This window comes from Elephas maximus, chromosome 27, assembly GCF_024166365.1.
Source record: "Elephas maximus indicus isolate mEleMax1 chromosome 27, mEleMax1 primary haplotype, whole genome shotgun sequence".
Taxonomy (NCBI): domain Eukaryota; kingdom Metazoa; phylum Chordata; class Mammalia; order Proboscidea; family Elephantidae; genus Elephas; species Elephas maximus.
This window is the reverse complement of record NC_064845.1, coordinates 26,356,756-26,374,757: the sequence shown is the minus strand read 5'-3', so window position 1 is coordinate 26,374,757 and position 18,002 is coordinate 26,356,756. Positions and strand designations below refer to the sequence as shown.

Below are 18,002 nucleotides of genomic sequence, written 5' to 3'. Positions count from 1 at the left end.
GTGATTAGGTTTGAGAGAGAGAAAGAGAAGATAGATTCAGAGTTCCCAGATTCATCTTAAAAAAAAAAACAGCCCATAGCCAGAATGCTCCTTAGAAGCAAGCATGGCGAGACTTGTCTCACGTACTTGAAACATATTATCAGGAGATTCCAGTCCTTCTGGATTCGACAGGGCTTGTAAAACCTACTACAGAAAATCTCCACCCTTAGGTATGGCCCAAGTGCCCCCCTTCTCAGAGGAGGCCATAGATCCTTCTATGCCTCAGGGGACCCATGCTTTGGAGGGCTTCCTTGAAATTTTCTGTCCCTCTCTTGTAGGTGTGCCAGTACCATTTGCGCAGGGTGCCCAGAGCCCAGACTGGGATCTCCGTGAACCTTGTTGCCTGTTTTGTCCTTTGGAGCACTCTCTAATTCTCTACTTCATGGGTAGAGTTCACCAGATACCCCAAGAAACTCAGGCCTATATATCCATGGGATTGTTCCGGATCTTCTGGGCTAGGCCCTGGATCTAGAATGGTAGTCTGGTGAGCAGATTGCTCCTGATGGCAAAAGCAGTCCTTCTTGTGTGGGATCACATGAGATTAGAATAAATTCACAGTTGGGGAAAAGATAATTTGCCAGCTCCACTAACCAGCAGAGCTCAGGACAGAAGCGGTTCCTGTCCAGGCATAAACGGTCCATGGACTTTGAATATCATTTCCCCCTGCATGGACCTGTGAAAGCTTATTCCAGGAGAATAGGCCCTTGATGGCAGACTGCAACCATTTCAGCAGTGCAGTGGAGAGGTGGATGTTTGATATTTAACACCCCTTTGCCTATTACAAAGGGTCCTCACCTACCACATCAGGGGCAAAAGGACTGGTGGCTCCACTCAGGTCACCCAGCCACCCGTGACAGGGGTCCAAGGATAACTGGTACCTCCCAGTCCTTACAACCGAAAGCATTGGGTGCCCATGGTCCATCTGCAGATCCTACCCACCTGTACGCTCTAGGGAACAGGGACGTGCTTTCCTCACAGACAATTGTGGGACTTTTCTCAGTCCCCTGCCTTGTTCACAGCATGACTCCCTACTGGAACCAGATACCAGTACCTGCAACAATCACCTCTGACCCTCTAAGACTGTAGGACAGAGCTTGTACCACACACTACATGATGAGCTACCTGGATACCTGAGCTGAACCCATACAAGAAAAGTGAATGGACTCCTAGACTGATATATCTGATAACAGCTCTAGCCATCTGGTGACAGGACAGCAGAGCTTCAAAGGCGAAAATAATCCAGCTAGCTCACTCAAGCAACCCATCTGAGCATATCAAAACAAAACAAGCAAAGAAGCTAGGATACAGGAGACAAAAAATCTTGTGAGTGGGTCACTAGGGGTAATAGTGAGTGGTGCTACTCCCTTTTCCACCCCTTGATTCTTGGACCCATGAATCCTGGCTATGGGAGATACAACACTGTATACTGGATGCTGCTTTAGAGCATATACAGCCTCTAGGTGAACACTGCCCCAACCCTGCAAGGTACTGCTACCTAGCTGGCACTGTAGTTGTGTCTTTAGGAATCCATTCCATCATTCTATCAAACCAGCTACTTGAGCATGATGGGGAACATTGTAAGACCAGTGAATTCCAGGAGCATGGGCCCACTGCTGCATTTCACTTGCTGTGAAGGAAGTCCCTTGATTCAAAGAAATACACGTGGGATACTGTGATGGTGGATAAGGCATCCTCTAAGTGCATGGGTATTAGTTATGGCAGAAGCATTGCATGCAGGGAAGGTAAATCCATATTCAGAGTAAACGTCTATTCCCGTAAGAAATGTTGCCCTTTCCATGATGGAAGTGGTCCAATGTAATCAGCTTGCCACCAGGTTGCTAGATGATCACTTTGAGGGATGGGGCCATATCGGGGACTCAGGGTTGGTCTCTGCTGCTGGCAGATTGGACACTTAACAGTGGCTGTCACCAAGGTGGCCTTGATGAGTAGAAGTCCATGTTGCTAGGCCCATGCATAACTTCCATCCCTGCCATCATGGCCACTTTGTTCATGAGCAATGATGGGAGTACCTGGGAAAGGAGGACGAGTGGTTTCCACAGAACACGTCATCCTATCCACTTGATTGTTAAAGTCTTCGTCTGCTAAGTTCAGTCTTTAGTGAGGGTTCATACGAGACACAAATATCTTCACTTCTTTGGCCCATCCAAAGAGGTTTATCCACATACCTCTCTTCCCCATAAATCCTTGTCTCCAGTTTCCCAATCGTGTCCTTCCAAGTCCTGGATAATCCAGCTAAACCACTGGCCACAGCCCATGGATCAGTACACATACAATCGCACATTTGGCCATTTCTCCTTCCAGGCAAAGTGAACACCCAGGTGCACCGCTCGAAGTTCTGCCCCCTCCTTGGGAGGATTTCCCTTCACCACTGTCCTTCAGGGAGGTCCCAGGAAGGGGCTGTAGTGCTGCTGCTCTCCATTTTCAACTAGTGCCTGCATATTGCGCAGAACCATCTGTAAACAAGGCACGAGTTTTCTCATCTTCAGTCACCTGATCATAAGGAGCTCCCCATGAGGCCATAGGTGCAGACTGGGAAATGAAAGGTATGTGACAGGAGTGGAGACCATGGCCATTTGGGCCATTTCCTCATGCAACTTACTTGGACCCTCACATCCTGCTCAGGCCCGATCTTGTATATATCACTTCAATTAATGATGGAGTGCTGCTGGGCAAGTCCAACTTTAAGACTCTGTGGGTCAAACAACATCCAGTTCATAATGGGAAGCTCAGGCCACATGCTGACTCAGTGGCCCATGGTTAAGTGTTCAGTCTCTACTAAGGCCCAGTAACAAGCCAAAAGCTGTTTCTCAAAAGGAGAGTAGTTATCTGCAGAGGATGGTAGGGCTCTGCTCCAAAATCCTACAGATCAGCGCTGTGATTCACCGAGAGGGGCCTGTTCTTCAAAACGAGGATGAAGAAAAAGGCATTAGCCAGGTTAATGGCTGCATAGCAGGTACCAGGAGATGTGTGAATTTGCAGTTCACTCCTCCAAGGAAACTCCTCTTCCAACTGATTGGCTGCTCACATCAGATCTCAAAATGGAAGCTGATTACATAATTTCTGCCAAACCCCTGAGAATCATGGCTTAACCAAATTGACACATAACATTAACCATTACAGTGGTGATGAAAATGTTCTGAAGTAGATACTGATGATGGTTGAATAAGACTGTAAGAGTACATAAAGCCACTATACTACACACTTTAAAACTATTAAAACATTTTATTCTATGAGAAATCTACCTGTTAAAATGGTATAAACTATAAAGTATAAAATGACCTGGAAAAATACTATGACAAAACCAAAAAAATTCCCACTCAGGTGAGCTGAAGAAAGGGTCTGGTTCTGGAGCTGACGTTTCCTAGCTGTGAATGAGGGGTGGCTGTGGAAGAGGTGCGGCAAATGACTCAACCTCTGGTGACGGAGGCAGAGCTGGAGATGGAGGACCTGGTGCTCTATAGAGCTCTTATGTTCAGCAGGAGCAGGATCGACATCAGCAGGTGGTCCAGGAGCTGGTTCTGAAAATGACCCATGTGGTCCCTGTCCCAAGGAGCTCACAATCTGTAACGGAAACATGAAGATGGGTAAAAGAATGAAAACAAATACATGCAAAGAAAAGAGCATATTTTATACAGAAAATAAAGCAGGGTGCTGTGAGATAAGGCTAGGGTGTGGTCCAAAAAGCCTTACTAAGGTGACATTTATGTGTGACTGAATGACAGGAGGGACCAGCCCTGCATGAGTCCGGGTACAGTGTGCCAGGGAGAAGACGCAGCTGGTGCAGAGGCTGGAAGGCAGACATGAGTTTGTCTAGAGGGAGGGTTGAAATGCAGCCAGTATGGCTAGAGGGAGCTGAGGAGGAGAGGAGGCAGGGAGGAGGAGGACAGATCGAGGACCCATAACCTGGTGGGCTAGAGGAGTTATCTGTTGCTCTGTGATAACAACACCCCCAAAAGTAATGACTCACAACAGCACACAGCACACAGTCTCTGTGCGCCAGGAATCCAGGCATGGCTTACCTGGGAACTGCCCCAAGTTCTCAGGAGCCTGTGGTGGTTGTCTCAACTGAGTCCTGATTCGGGAGATCTGCTCCCTACTCACTTCCATGTTATGAGCAGGACTCTGAGAGCTGCTGGACTTAGGGGCTTCATTTCCTCTTTGTTGATCAGGATCCTCCCTCAGCTCTTTGTCACATGAGTCTTTCCATGTGCAGGTCATACATCACAGTGGATTCCTGGGGGGAGAGTGAGAAATAAATAACAGACAGAGAGATGACTGAGAGACAGGCAGTCAGACAGACAGAGAGAGAGAATAAAACAGAGCCAAGAAACATTGCCCCAAATGGGGTCATTATGAGTTGAAATTGACGCAGTGGCACCTAACACCAAGAACAACATTCTTGACAAGCGAGTCCTTGAGTCCAATCCACACTGAGGGGAGGGGGCCACACAGGATGTGGAGACCAGGAGGTAGGATTCGTGGGAGCCATCGTGCAGGCTGCCTACCCCCAAGTCTGAGATGAAGCACTGGGTTAGATTCTAAATGCAACGGAAGTTATTGGAAGGTTTTATGCAGAGAGTAACAATATCTGACGTTCATTTCATTCCAACCCCTGCTAGTGCAGACTGGGAATTGAGGCCAAGAGGGGAAGGGACTTTCCCAAGCTCACACCACCAGAACCGAGCCCTGTTTGGGGATCTACTCCATGCTGCTTCCCACCCCTGCTTGAAATTCTTTCATCTCTGAGTTTGTGCATTAGGCACAGGGGCAGATTATGCCATAGGTAAGGTAAGCATGGTGATCACCACATCTTTGATGCGGCAAAGCCCATGTGAAATTTTTCACTACAGATTAGTAAGTAAGCACAAGTAGACCTGTGCTTGCCTTGCTTACAAGGTCATCTGCCCCTGTCAGGGACTGTAAATTTGAAAGGAGGCTTTGATTCTGTAGGAAGGTACTCTGGGGATGGGAGAGGCAGATGCCAGCCATACCTAGAAGCAGAGTATTAGATGTGGTGAAAAATAAGAAAACGTGAAAATGTTCACTACAGATGATCTGGTAAGCAGGTAAGCCATATGCTTACCTTGACTATTAGATAATCCACCCCTGATTAGCTACAGGTAATGCCAGCCCACGGGTTCTATAGGTGTTATCTCACATATACCTGCTGAGGTCCCTAGGAAGATGCTAGCTAGAATGATCCCTATTGTGTGGGTATGGGGACTGGGGAGGCTCTGGGCAGCACAAAGACTTGTCCAGGGTCACAAACTGATTGAGAGGGATGAGCTTTGTCTGAACCCAGCTCTGTCTGCACAAAGCTGGGGCCCTGGCTTCACCCAGGCCTTCCCCAGGTCTTGGAGCGGGGGAGGGGAAGGGTTGTGTTGGTGTCAGTGTGTACAGTTATAGAGATGGCATGGGGACAGGTGAGCATTCAGCAGCCCGGGGGGACTTTGGGGAGGTCTTATCTAACATCAGGCCCAAGTCAGGAGACCCAGGACATGACCTCACTTCCTTGACGACAGACTACACAGAACTTGGAACCAGGCCCCTACCCAGCTTCAAGTGGAGACACTCAAACTAGGAACATGTTTTCTTGTTGTCTCCCATCTTCCCTTGTATCAAAGCTTGAAAGACCCAGGAGTTCGACACTTTCACCAAGGCTGAGACATGGTCTCGTCCCCCAACCACGGAAGCTCAGGCCATTTACCAAAAAGAATCCAAAGGTAACACAGAGTGGCCCAGGGCTGCCAATCCAGGCCAGGCCACCACTGTGAGGGGTCAGGGAAGGAGATGCCATGTGACCTGGGGAGGTCTGGGAGAGGAGGAGTGATAATGAGGATGATGAAAATGGTGCTGCTGCTTCAGGACTAGCACACCTGGAGGGCAACCCCAAGCTCTCCACCCCCACGGCCTCTCACCATACTGGGTTCATGGGCCTGAGTCTGACCGTGGCTGGGCCTAGTCCATCAGGTTGGGTGCCTTGGGGAGGCTGAGGACTGGGGTGGCAAATGTGGAGACCTCTTTCACTTCCCTGTCTTGACCCCCCTGATCAGACAGAGCAGTGGGATGTAAGTCTACCCAGGGGTTCCAGTTCAGACCAGGCCTTAGGGAGGGACTGTTGGGGTCACAGGCTGACTCAGCACTCTCACCTGGACCTTCTCTGAGATCCAGCTCACCCTGAGTGTGGCAGTCAACGTGCAGCCCCAGCTGCTGGCCTGCCTGGGCCACTGCTGACCCTGTGCCAGCCCAGCTTCTGCCAGATCCTGCTGCTATAGGCAGAGGTTGATTTTTCTATCCGTGGACTTGGTCAGGGCTGGATGGTGCTGCCCACAGTCCAGCCCTCCCAGCATGGGGGAGCTGGGAGCTCCTCGGAGGCACAAGGGCTTGAGGGGCAGAGAGAGAAAGAGGCGGCACAGACGGGCTCTTGATGCCTCCCTGGCCGCTGCCGGCACTGTCTCTGCAGAACTCCCAGCAGGAGATCCCCAAGGAAAAGGAGAATGGCATCACCTACTCGGTCTACCCCAAGAAAGGGACCAGGAAGGGCTGGCACAGGTTCTGGGTGAGTGTGGGGGGAGGGGAGTGGCATCCCCCTGCAGAGACCCAAGATGACCAGCGGGGCCCCATGGCCCAGACACCTCCCTGTAGACCTCTTGAGGGTCCCCAGACCCCTCACAAATGAATTAACCTTCCCCCCCATCCCCCACTGCCCTCCCTGCCCTGTCCGGCTACAAAGTTACTGTTCACATAAGCCCATGCATATTTTGCGCGTTGCTGCTGTTTTAGTGTTTAACTTTCAACCCCAGGACCCCAGGCAGCAGTCGGCTGGACTGTCCCTCCACACCTTCTCCCAGCTTCACACAGCATTACACTTAGCAGGACTCTTTTACCCTAGAGCACAAGGCTCAGGCTATGACACACCTTTTTCTACAACTTGGAATCTGGGGGAACACAACACGTGACCCTTTCAGGTCAGAGGCTATATCCTGACTTGCTGTAGAATGTTCCAGAAGAGAGGCCTGCTCCCACAGTGACTGAGTCTCTCACTGCTGCTGGCCCTGGACTGATTCCTTCTGCTGCCCTTTCAGCAGGGCTGCAGAAACGCTTGCACGTGTCCTCATATCCTGACCCACCCAGGACAGACTCCCAGGAGTGGCATGCTGGGGGAAGGATGTGCACATTTCAAGTTAGGATCACTACAGCCAGACTCCTTCCCAAAACAGCTGTCGCAGTCCCATGGCCCAGCAGATTGTGATGCTGGCTGCGTCTCTGCATTGAGCCTGTTCCAGGTGTTAGGGTTCTTTTCCATTTTCCCTATCTGCTGTCAGGGTGGCCAACAGAACTGCAGGGTGGCTTTGAGGCACTTGTTGGCCCTGAGAAGCTGAGCCACCTCTCAGTCCTTTACCAACCATTCACATTTGCCCTCCCTGAGCCATCTGTTCAGATCCTTAGTTCTGTGGGGGTCTTTTTGCCACCCCAGGATCTCTAGGCTAACACCCTTGGCTGGATCTGGGTGCTCAAAACCCCCTTTAATGTACAGAAAGAAAAGTCCGTGTCTTGCTTACCTCATGGGTGCCTGCTCTGTGCACTGTCTTCATCTGGGAGGAAGTGAGCTTGCACCAGACCTTCCCCTCCGAGTCAGGAACAGAGCAGGCCTCACCTAGCACAGAGGAAACCTCACGGAGCCCTAGTTTCAGACAGTTCTGGGCTCTGACCAGGTGACTTTGAGTTGACAATGGATGTCACCAAGCTTCTGTTTTCACACCTCTGGAATGGGGTGTTTTGTGAGGACTCACTGGGATACTGCTCTCCCTTCAGGGAGATACCATGGTTACTTCGTTAACAAAATCACTTCAGGTTCCTAATGTTTGCAATCATCCCCCACCTCCAATCCTGCTTGGAAAGCTGAGTTCTCTTTGCTGCTAAAAGCACTTGTGTCCCACCTCCTGCCACAGATCACTGAGGGAGACGGAGTACCTAGTCTGACCTCTGGGCCCACAACACTCCTGGTGGTTCATGGGGCTGCCTCTGACAGTGTGTCCCTCCTCTGTCCCACCCCAGTGTGTCTGTGGTTCTGACGAAGACCTGAATGAGGCCTGGGTGATGAAAACCTTCAAGGCAGGCTCACCGCAGAAGCTGGTGGAGCTCCTGGTGCCCGCCTACATAAAGGGTGACATCTCCTACATCAAAATCTTTCTGGGAGCCTACAGAACCTACGCCACCACCCAGCAGGTCCTAGACCAGCCTCTCCAAAGGTGAGCGCCCCACCCTCCATAGCCCAATGGGGACTCTACCTGCTACCAGCTGTGAGTCTGGAGAATGTCACTTCACTACTCAGAGCCTCAGTTTTCTTCCCTGAGAAGAGGGGTGGTGAAGGTCCAATCGGCTAGAATTACTGTCAGGACCACATGGGATAAGCCACAGGAAGTGTGTACCTGGAGCCCAGCTCTAAGATGAAGGGTGCTGGAGGGCCTGAGATGTTCACATTTATTATTTTCCTCTCCCCCATGAAGAAGCTTTCTGCCTCACCCCTCACTGACTACGCACCCTTGAGCAAACCTACTTCCCATTCATAAAGGGGAGTTTGAGATTCCATTTAGTGGGTCCTTGGTATAGCCAGAACAGGGATCCCTGGAGGCTGATAGAGGGGCACCAGGACTCTTAGATACCTGGGAGGGTGCTGGTTGGGTTCACTCATTCACCAGTCACCCATGAAGCCCCTACTGTTGCAGACACAGTTCTCGGTATTTAGCACTGTTCAGTGAACAAAGCAGATAAGAAGCCCTGCCCTCCTGGGCCTCCAGTCCGAGAATCAGACAGGAACACTAGACATCTTAAGCAAGTAGTGTCCACAGTGCATTAGATGTGACACCCTCATACCATCTCTAGGTATGGATGTAACCACCCCTATTCTGCTGAGTACGGTGAGCCCCAGGAGCAGCTGAAACGGTGAGTGGACTTTGGGTGGAGAAGGAGGGGCTGAGGTTTTAGGGGGCCTGTGTCTGGATTGGGGCTGGCAGACCCTGGGCCCCACACATCTAGATTCCACTAGAGGGATGAGTTTAGAGACACCCCCTGCAGGGCGTAAGCAGTCATTGAGAGCTAGGAGTGGAACCTGGGCATCCTGGATAGTAGAGGGGAGGCTGGGGGCTCAGAGATGCCCCTGAGAGAATTCATCTTCCCACAATCCCCTCACATCACCTGTTGCCCCCTCCCCTATTTGGGGCCCAAAACAGGAGGTGCTGGGGGAGGAGGAGCGGGGGGTGGAGAAAATTGCTCCCAAATCCTGATCACCAGTCATGGGTGCTCAGCTGCATGAGGGGCCCCTGTCCCAGGGGAGAACAGTCTCCATGGGAGAAGAGGCCCTCACATGCATGCAGAGAGCCAGGCAGCACAATGGTGCACACGCTCCAGAGGAGGGGTCCTATGGCCTGGGCATCTGGATCAGGGTACGGTCTCCATGTGTCGCCCAGCATCAGATAATCCTGGAGCACTACTGAGGTGAACATGCAGACACACATCTCTGTTCCCTTAGAGTGTTACTATCCAGTGCGGAGAGGGCCAGGGGACAGAAAGGGATGTAATTCAGGCTCCCCGAGGAGGGAGAGTTGGACAGACCATTGATGGGGAGCTCCCAGGGACAAGGCTCTGTGCTAGCCCAATCAGTGACCAGGCCTGCCACCGTCAGGGCAGCCAGAGGGCATGATACAGGGTGGTGCTGACCTTTGGGAGGTCAACGGTACAGGGGTAGACAGAGGGACTCGGCCCTTGCAGGGGTGCCCTGGGAGGGCAGTGTGGTGGGAAAAGCCAGGCTTCTGACCCTGCTCTTCACCACCCACCCCCAGCGCCATCTCTTTTATCCTGGGCACATGGCTAAAGGAATACTCGGAGGATTTCAATCAGCCCCCGGACTTCCCCTGCCTAAAGCTCGTGGTGGAGTATGTGCACGTGAACATGCCAGGCTCACATCTAGAGCACGATGCCCAACTTCTCTTGGCATGGCTGGATCAAATGGAGGTCACTGAGGCAGAGCCAGAGGGTGAGGAAGACTGGGCATGACTGCATGTGAGCTTGTGAAGGGGACATGGGAAGGCCCCCAGAGGCTGGGGTTGAGCCAGGGATCTGAGTAACTTCAGACCCTCCTGTGGTAGACCACAGTCTGGGAAGACTTCCTGGGGTGGAAATTCTTCGGAATGGGCTTCTCTTCGTGGCAGTGGTGTTTTCCATCATTGGCAAGGCATGAGGAAAGGCAGTCATGTTGGTGAACTTTTCTCCTCTTGCAGCTCCAGAGCCTGGGCCAGCGCCAATTGTAAAAGAAGCTCAAGAGCTAACTCTGTCCCAAGAACCGGCTCCTGGACAATCTCCTGGGGAAAATTCTGCTCCTGTATCAGCACCAGAGCTCCACAGCGCACCACCTATTATGTCATCAGCTCCAGCACTGGTACCAGATGGAGAGCTGCCTGGAGGGGTGGATCCCTATCCTGGGCCACCTCCAGAAATGGCTCCCGGACCACCAGCTGATGTCAATCCTGCTCCTGCTGCTGCTCCAACACTGGAGCTTGATGTAACCCAGGTCTTCCCCCAGCTCCATCACCAGCATCAGATGGAGACTGAGATGGAGAGGTGGATTACCATCCTCAGCCACCTCCAGAACCGGATACTGGACCACCAGCTGACATGGATCCTGCTCCTGCTCCACCACAGGAGGTCAACAGAGCTCCAGCTATTCCGTCACAAGCTTTGGCTCTGGCAGCAGATGGATAGGCCACTGGACGTTCAGATTCTTAAGCTGGGCCACCGCCTGAGCCAGATCCTGGACCACCTTGTGTTGTCGATCCTGATCCTGTACCAACCCCGAAGCTCAACAGAGCACCACCTATCCCATCTCCAGACGGAGAGCCAGCAGGAGAGCTGGATTTTTACCCTAGGCAACTTCCAGAACAGACTCAAGGACCACTTCCTCAGTCAGATCCTGCTCTTGCAACAACATTGGAGCTGGGTACAACAACAGGTCCTCCATCACCAAGTCGAGCACTGGCACCCGACAGAGAGCCTACTGAAAGACCAGATTCTCTCCCTGGGCCAAGACCATAACGAGCTCCTGGAAAGCCTGCTGAGATCCATCATGCGCCTGAACTAACACTGGAGCTCCATAGAACACCATCACTAGCTCCAGGACTGGCAGCAAATGGAGAGCCACCTGGAAGATCAGATTCTGGGCTACATCCAGAACTGGCTCCTGGACCACTGGCTGATGTCAGTCCTGCTCGTGTTCCTCGACCAACACCAGAGCTCAATGTAGCCCACAGCCCTCCATCTCGATCTCTAGCCCGGGCACCAGGAGAAGAGCCTGATGGAGGGCTCGATTCCCATTCTGGGCCACCTACAGAACTCCTTGCTCAACCACCTGCTCCTGCACAAACACCGGAAGTCCTTAGAGCAACAGCTATTTCATCACCAGGTCCAGCAGTGGCACTGGACAAAGAGTCTGCTGGAGGGGCGGATTTCCATCCTGGGCCACCTCCAACTGGCTCATGGACAAACACCTGATATCGATCCTGCTCCTACTCCAAGACTCGAGCCCCATAGAATATTAAGTCCTCCACTGCTAGCTCTGCCTTGGGCACCAGAGGCGAAGCCACTTGCCATGCCTCCTCCACAGCAGCTCCTCATTCACTGCCAGGGAACATCAGCCTCAGAACCAGACATTTTCTTTTTCTCACATCAGTGGGGATTTTTTTTTTTTTGCTTTGTTGTATTTTTCCAGCTCAATTTATACTTTAGAGTTTATACTATATTAACTGGTAGTTTTCTCATTAAATAAAGTTTTGTTTTAATAGCTTGAAAGTATGTAATAGCAGTGGGTTACCTACTATCACAATCCTATTCAACCATCAGCACTATCTACTCTAGAACACTTTCATTACCACTGGGATGGTTAATGTTATATGTCAACCTGGGCAGGCCATGATTCTCAGGGATTTGGCAGAAATTATGTAATCATCCTCCATTTTGTGATCTGATGTGAGCAGCCGATCTGCTGGAAGAGAAATTTCCTTGGGGATATGGCCTGAAAAAAATACATTTTCTGCGGTATGCAGCCATTAATCTGGCCAATGCACTTCTCTCTATCCCTGTTTTAAAGGGCCACCAGAAGCAGTTTGCCTTCAGCTGGTCAGGCCAGCAATACACTTTCACTATTTTATCTCAGAGGTATATCAGCTCTCAAGCCCTTTGTGATAATTTAGTTCACAGGGAACTTGATCACTTTTCCCTTCCATAAGACGTCACACTGGTCCATTACATAAACAGCATTATGCTGACTGAACCTAGTAAGAAAGAAGTATCAGTACTCTAGACTTATTGGTAACATATTTGCATGCTAGAGGGTGGAAAATTATTCTGACAAAAACCCAGGTGCCTACATCTCAGCGAAAAATCTAGGGCTCCAGCGTGTGGGGGATGTTGAGATATTCCTTGTAAACTGAGCGATAAGTTGATCTCTCTGGCCCTTCCTACAACTAAAAAGAAGGCACAACACTTGTTGGGCCTCTTTGGATTTTGGAGGCATCATATCCCTCATTTGGGTGTGCTACTCCAGCCTATTTATCAAATGACTTGAAAAGCTGCCAGTTTTGACTAGGGCCCACAAGAAGAGAAAGCTCCGCAACAGATTCAGGCTGATGTCCAAGCTGCTCTGCCACTTGGGCCATACGATCTGGGAGATCCAATGGTTCTGGAAGTGTCAGTGGCAGACAGAGATGCTGTTTGGAGTCCTGTCTGGAGTCTTTGCAGGCCCCTACTGGTGAATGACAGCGCAGACCCTTAGGATTTTGGAACAAAGCACTGCCATCATCTGCATTTAACTACTCTCCTTTTGAGAAACAGCTTTTGGCTTGTTACAGGGCCTTAGTAGAGACTGAACACTTAACCACGGGACACCAAGTTACCACGCGGCCTGAGCTGCCCGTCATGAACTGGGTGTTGTCTGACTCACAGAGCCATAAAATCGGATGTGCTCAGCAGCACTCCATCAGTAAGTGGAAGTCGTATCTACGATATCGGGCCTGAGCAGGATCTGAAGGCTCAAGTAAGTCGCATGAGGAAATGGCCCCAATGCCCATGGTCTCCACTCCTGTTACATTACCTGCCCTTTCCTAGTCTTCATCTATGGCCTCATGATCAGTTGACTGAGGAAGAGAAAGCTGGTGTCTGGTTTACAGGTGTTCCTCTGCATGATATGCAGGCACCATCTGAATGTGGACAGTGGCAGCAAAGCACTACAGCCCCTTTCTGGGACCTCCCTGAAGGACACTGGTAAGGGAATAGCCTCTCAATGGGCAGGACTTCAATCAGTGCACATGAGTATTCGCTTTACGTGGACGGAAAAATGGCCAGATGTGCAATTGTGCACGGATTCACAGGTTGTGGCCGATAGTTTGACTGGATAGACAGGGACGTGGAAGGAACATGATTGGAAATTTGAAGTCAAGGAAGTATGAAGAAATGGCATGTGACAGACCTCTCTGAACAGGCCAAATAAATGAAGGTGTTTGTATCCCGTGTGAATGCTCTGCCTTAGGCAGCGTTCTCTAAAGAAGCAAAACCAGTTAAGTGTATAAATACGTATATATAGAGAGAGATTTATATCTAGGAAAGGGCTCACACGGTTTTAGAGGCCATAACACCACAAGTCTGTGGGTCAGGATAGAGGCCTCTCCTGATTCACGTAGCCTCAGGTGCTGGTGAACCCAAATTTGGCAGGCTGCAGAGCAGGGCTGTTGCTCACAGGCTGTGAAGGTCAACGCATCCCAAGACTGGCAGACAAGACCACAGGTAAACTGCTAGCTCAAGTCCCAAAATCTGGAGGTCAGGTGAACAGGACCCAGCTGCAGAATCCAGAATGAGCAAACCCCTCCGAGCCCTGCCAGAACGTCTGTGCACATTGGATGCAGGACACATGCCCAAGGAAACTCCTCTTCAACCAATTGCCTACTCACATTGTATGGCACCATGGGGGCAATCACATATGAAATCTCAACAGGCAAGTGACCACAACATGACATGACTGCCAAAACTCTGAGAATCATGGTACAGCCAAGTTAACACACACTCTTAACTATCACAGTTCACCCTTTGTCAACTTGGTACTGGTACACATCTCCTTAAACCATATATAATCTCTGAATAAAGACAATTATAAAGTCATTCTTTTGCCTAACATGATACAATAAACACACATACAGCTAAAAATGCACTAGCTCTATTTACATCTTATATTTTATAACTTGAGAAAACAAAAATATTTGATGCACACATAAAAAGCAGAAATACTCATAACAGTTACAGTTCTCGTTTCCTCAACTGGTCGCATGAGCGTAACTGGTATTTAGAACTACCTTCTTCCACCACCCATTCCACATTCCCTTTGGCCTAAGCAAGCATCTCAGTTGGTCGTGGCTCTTTGCCTGGTGGGGTGGCCGAACCTATCATTCCTAAAGGGTCTGGGCCATTAGTAGTCATGTTGGAACTCAGTTGCTGTAATTTTGCACTGATTTTAATCAAAGGGCATGTGAGATGGTTAAGATTGCATGTCTCAACGTGGCTGGGCCATGATTCTCTGTGTTTTGCCAGTTGTATGATGTTTGATCACTTCCCTGTTGAAATTTGGTATGTGATCACCCTCATAATGGAATCTTCTGAGTGGTTTCAGTGCAGGTAGAGCCTGTGGTGGCTCACTCCCTGCTCAGCCTTTATCTCTTCACCCTCTGCCACCTACTTCCTTCTGCTCATCTTGCCAAGGCTCTTGGCTTATTCTGGATCCTGCACATGTCTCTTGTTCCTCTGACCTCCAGTTCTTGGGACTGGAGCTAGCAGCTTACCTGCTATCTTGGGATTCATCAACCTTCACAGCCTGTGAGCAGGAGCCCTGCTCTCCAGCCTGCTAATCTTGGGTTTGCCAGCCCCTGTGGCTACATAAATCAGGAGAAGCCTCTATGCTGATCCACCGACTTGCAACTCTACAATCATGTAAGCTGTTTCCTTGATGTAAATCTCTCCATATACATATTTATAAACTTGACTAGTTTTGCTTCTCTAGAGAACTTCTGACACCAGAAATGTTGTAGTTCTCAAACCAAAATTCTTACTCTGTACAGATTAAAAAAGCAAAGAATTTGATTGAGGGATAGTACAGCTCAAGCTGGGCCAGACTAAGTGAAAGTACAAAGTGCTCCACAGGGGCTAAGCAAAGAGTGGTTTTTATGCACAATTTATAGCCGAATAAAGCAGTTCTTTCTTCATATCTGATCAACCACATACTTCCTGAGAATGGTCTATACAAACTTTTTTTTTTTCTAAGAATGATTCTAACATACTGTTCCTGGAACATTTTTGTTTAACATTTTCTGAAAACTATTATGTTAGTCAGCTAAATGCCCCTCACCCCCTGCTTTGCTTACCAGAAAGTAGTGTGTTAACTCCATGTTGTGAGCCCATCCTAAATGCCTCTAGTTTTGGATTCTGCTAGCACACCCCTCATCTACCTTCTCAACCTCAGCCATATAAACCAGCAAAGGAAGTAGAAGACTTTCTGTTTCTGAGTTGCATAGAATCCAGGGTCAGACTCTTGAGCTCGAACTAGGCCAGACCTGAGTAATCCGGCACAGAGCTGCTATAGTTAGAAGTGACCAGAACTTGAACCTACACTAAGATGCCTGGTTATTTTCTTCTTGCATGGGCTACAAATGTTCTCTTTGGTTTACAGTTATGGAGGATTAGAACACTTCCCCTGAACATTTACCTCATTACATAAAGTTAAATGGATTAAAGGGCTTCCCTGACTATAAAATAGCTCTCTGCAAAATTGAGATTAAAGATCACAATATCTGAAAAGTTGCCATATTAGAAGACAGATAACAGAATTTTGAATGAGAACATGTGTTGGTTAGGTAGACAGCAAACACCATATCTTTTAATGTGAGATCTCACTGAACAACCTTTAAGATAAATTATAAGCAGAGTATTTTGGTTAATAAAATCAATGATATCAAAACCTGTTCTCCATACTCCACCCCTACACATACGCATAAATACTATAGCAATTAACCTTTGCTATGGGCAAATGGGAGCCCTGGTGGCGTAGTGATTAAGTGCTATAGCTGCTTTTTTTTTAGAGAACCCAGCCTAAGACATTCGGTACCCAGAGTGGTTCTAGAGAAACAAAATTGTAAGGATGAGTTTTCTAAATTAGTTTTCAAGTCTGGTTAGTCTCAAAGATGTTGATGACTCTGCTTTCAGTAGTAAAGAGGGCACTGCTAATTCATGGCATGAGGTGGCAATTCAAATATGCAAATTATCACCACCAATAGATCGGGTATTGGTGAAAGGCGAGGCTCTGGGTGATGGCATATATGATACCTTTCAATAATTTTCTCATAATGAGAAGTATAAACAAGCTGGATGGTTGGTCCTACTTGCACTTGACAAACTGGTGAAAGAAAGAGACGATCTCGGGGCTTCAGTGTCAAAGCTCAAGTGCCGCACAAACGACCTCAAAGTGTCCACTTGTGCTTTGAAGGAAAGCCTTATTTCTTGTGGCAACACTGCTGATATTGCCAAAAACCAAACCCGAGTCTTATTGTAAGAGTGGCTGAATTACAATTCCACTTCAATTGCCAACTTAGAGAGGTGTCTGAAGTTAAAGTAAGGGCATTGATTGGGAAGAAATGAGATCCTGAAACTTAGGATGGGGACATATGGGCAGATAGTTAGAAAGCTGGAGACACTGAGCCCCTAAAATCCATTTAATCACTCCTGCCAATAGAACCACTTCCATCTGCAGAGATTACTCATGTGTGTCTGCTACACCACCCTGCCCAGTAAAGGCATTAGCCCCTCCACTTCCATCTAATGAAATTAGCCCTTGCCCAGCTGCCTCTAAAGAGCCCTTGCCTGAGCCATTGCCTGGGGCATCATCTCAGGCAGATGCTTTACAACACAATGCTGAATGTTCTCAAAACAATTCCAGACTACTGATTCTGGCTTCTAGACCTATAACTAGATTAAGTCCCACCGAGCCCCAAAGAGATGTAGTAGAAAGTGTGACCCAGGAGGAGGTACGCTACACTCCAAGAGAACTGCTTGACTTTTCTAATATGTACAAACAGGAACCTGGGGAATAGGTGTGGGAATGGTTATTCAGGGTGCAGGATAATGCTGCAAGGAACATAAAGATGGATCAGTCTGAGTTTATTGATATGGGTCCACTAAGCACACATTCTTCATTCAATGTTTCACCTCAAGATATTAAGGAAAGATCTAATAGTTCATTTGTTTGGGTTGCTGAAGCACGGATTACACAGTGGCCTACACTAAATCAAGTTGAAGTACTAGACCTGCCCTGGTATACTGTAGAAGAAGGTATTCAAAGGCATGCTGAGGTGGATTTATTAGGTTAAACCCACAGACCCACACATGGAATGCCCAAAGAACACACCTTTTACCACAAATGTGAGGAACAAATTTGTGAAGGGAAATCCAGCATCCTTGAAGGCTGCTGTGATTGCTATTTTATGTAAATCAGATCTGAGAGTGGGAACTGCCCTAACTGAATTTAGACACCTCAATACAATTGGGTTGATTGGACCCTGTGATAGTAGGGGCCAAGTGGCGGCACTCAATCGAGAAAGAAAAGGTGGGCATGGTTACAGCAATGGACAGCAGAGTCAAAGCAGTAATCAGAATAGTCTGACTCATATGGACTTATGACTACTTAGTCACGGTGTCCCTAGGAGTCAAATAGATAGGAAACCTACTAAATATTTACTTGATCTGTAGAAATAGGAGAATTCTTGGTTAGGTGAGCAGCAGTCTAACTTGAATGGTCCTCAGTCAACTCCCATACTAGAGTGAATTTAAAGACCCACAACCCCTTGAATGAAGGG

The 18,002-nt window shown here is 48.9% G+C and overlaps 1 protein-coding gene and 1 long non-coding RNA gene across 7 annotated transcripts in view; one reads left to right on the top strand and one right to left on the bottom strand.

Annotated features, from left to right (window-relative positions):
• LOC126068310 (ral guanine nucleotide dissociation stimulator-like) overlaps positions 1-18,002 on the top strand; it is a 1,065,244-nt gene that overhangs the window by 647,270 nt on the left and 399,972 nt on the right. The window lies entirely within an intron of this gene.
• Positions 1,738-18,002, bottom strand: part of LOC126068361 (uncharacterized) — a 515,560-nt gene continuing 499,295 nt past the window's right edge. For all 6 annotated transcript variants that reach the window (XR_007515635.1, XR_007515636.1, XR_007515634.1 and 3 more), the window contains 2 exons: positions 4,080-4,294; positions 1,738-3,621 (listed from right to left, as the gene is read on the bottom strand). This is a non-coding gene — a long non-coding RNA (uncharacterized LOC126068361). The remainder of the gene's footprint in view (positions 3,622-4,079; positions 4,295-18,002) is intronic.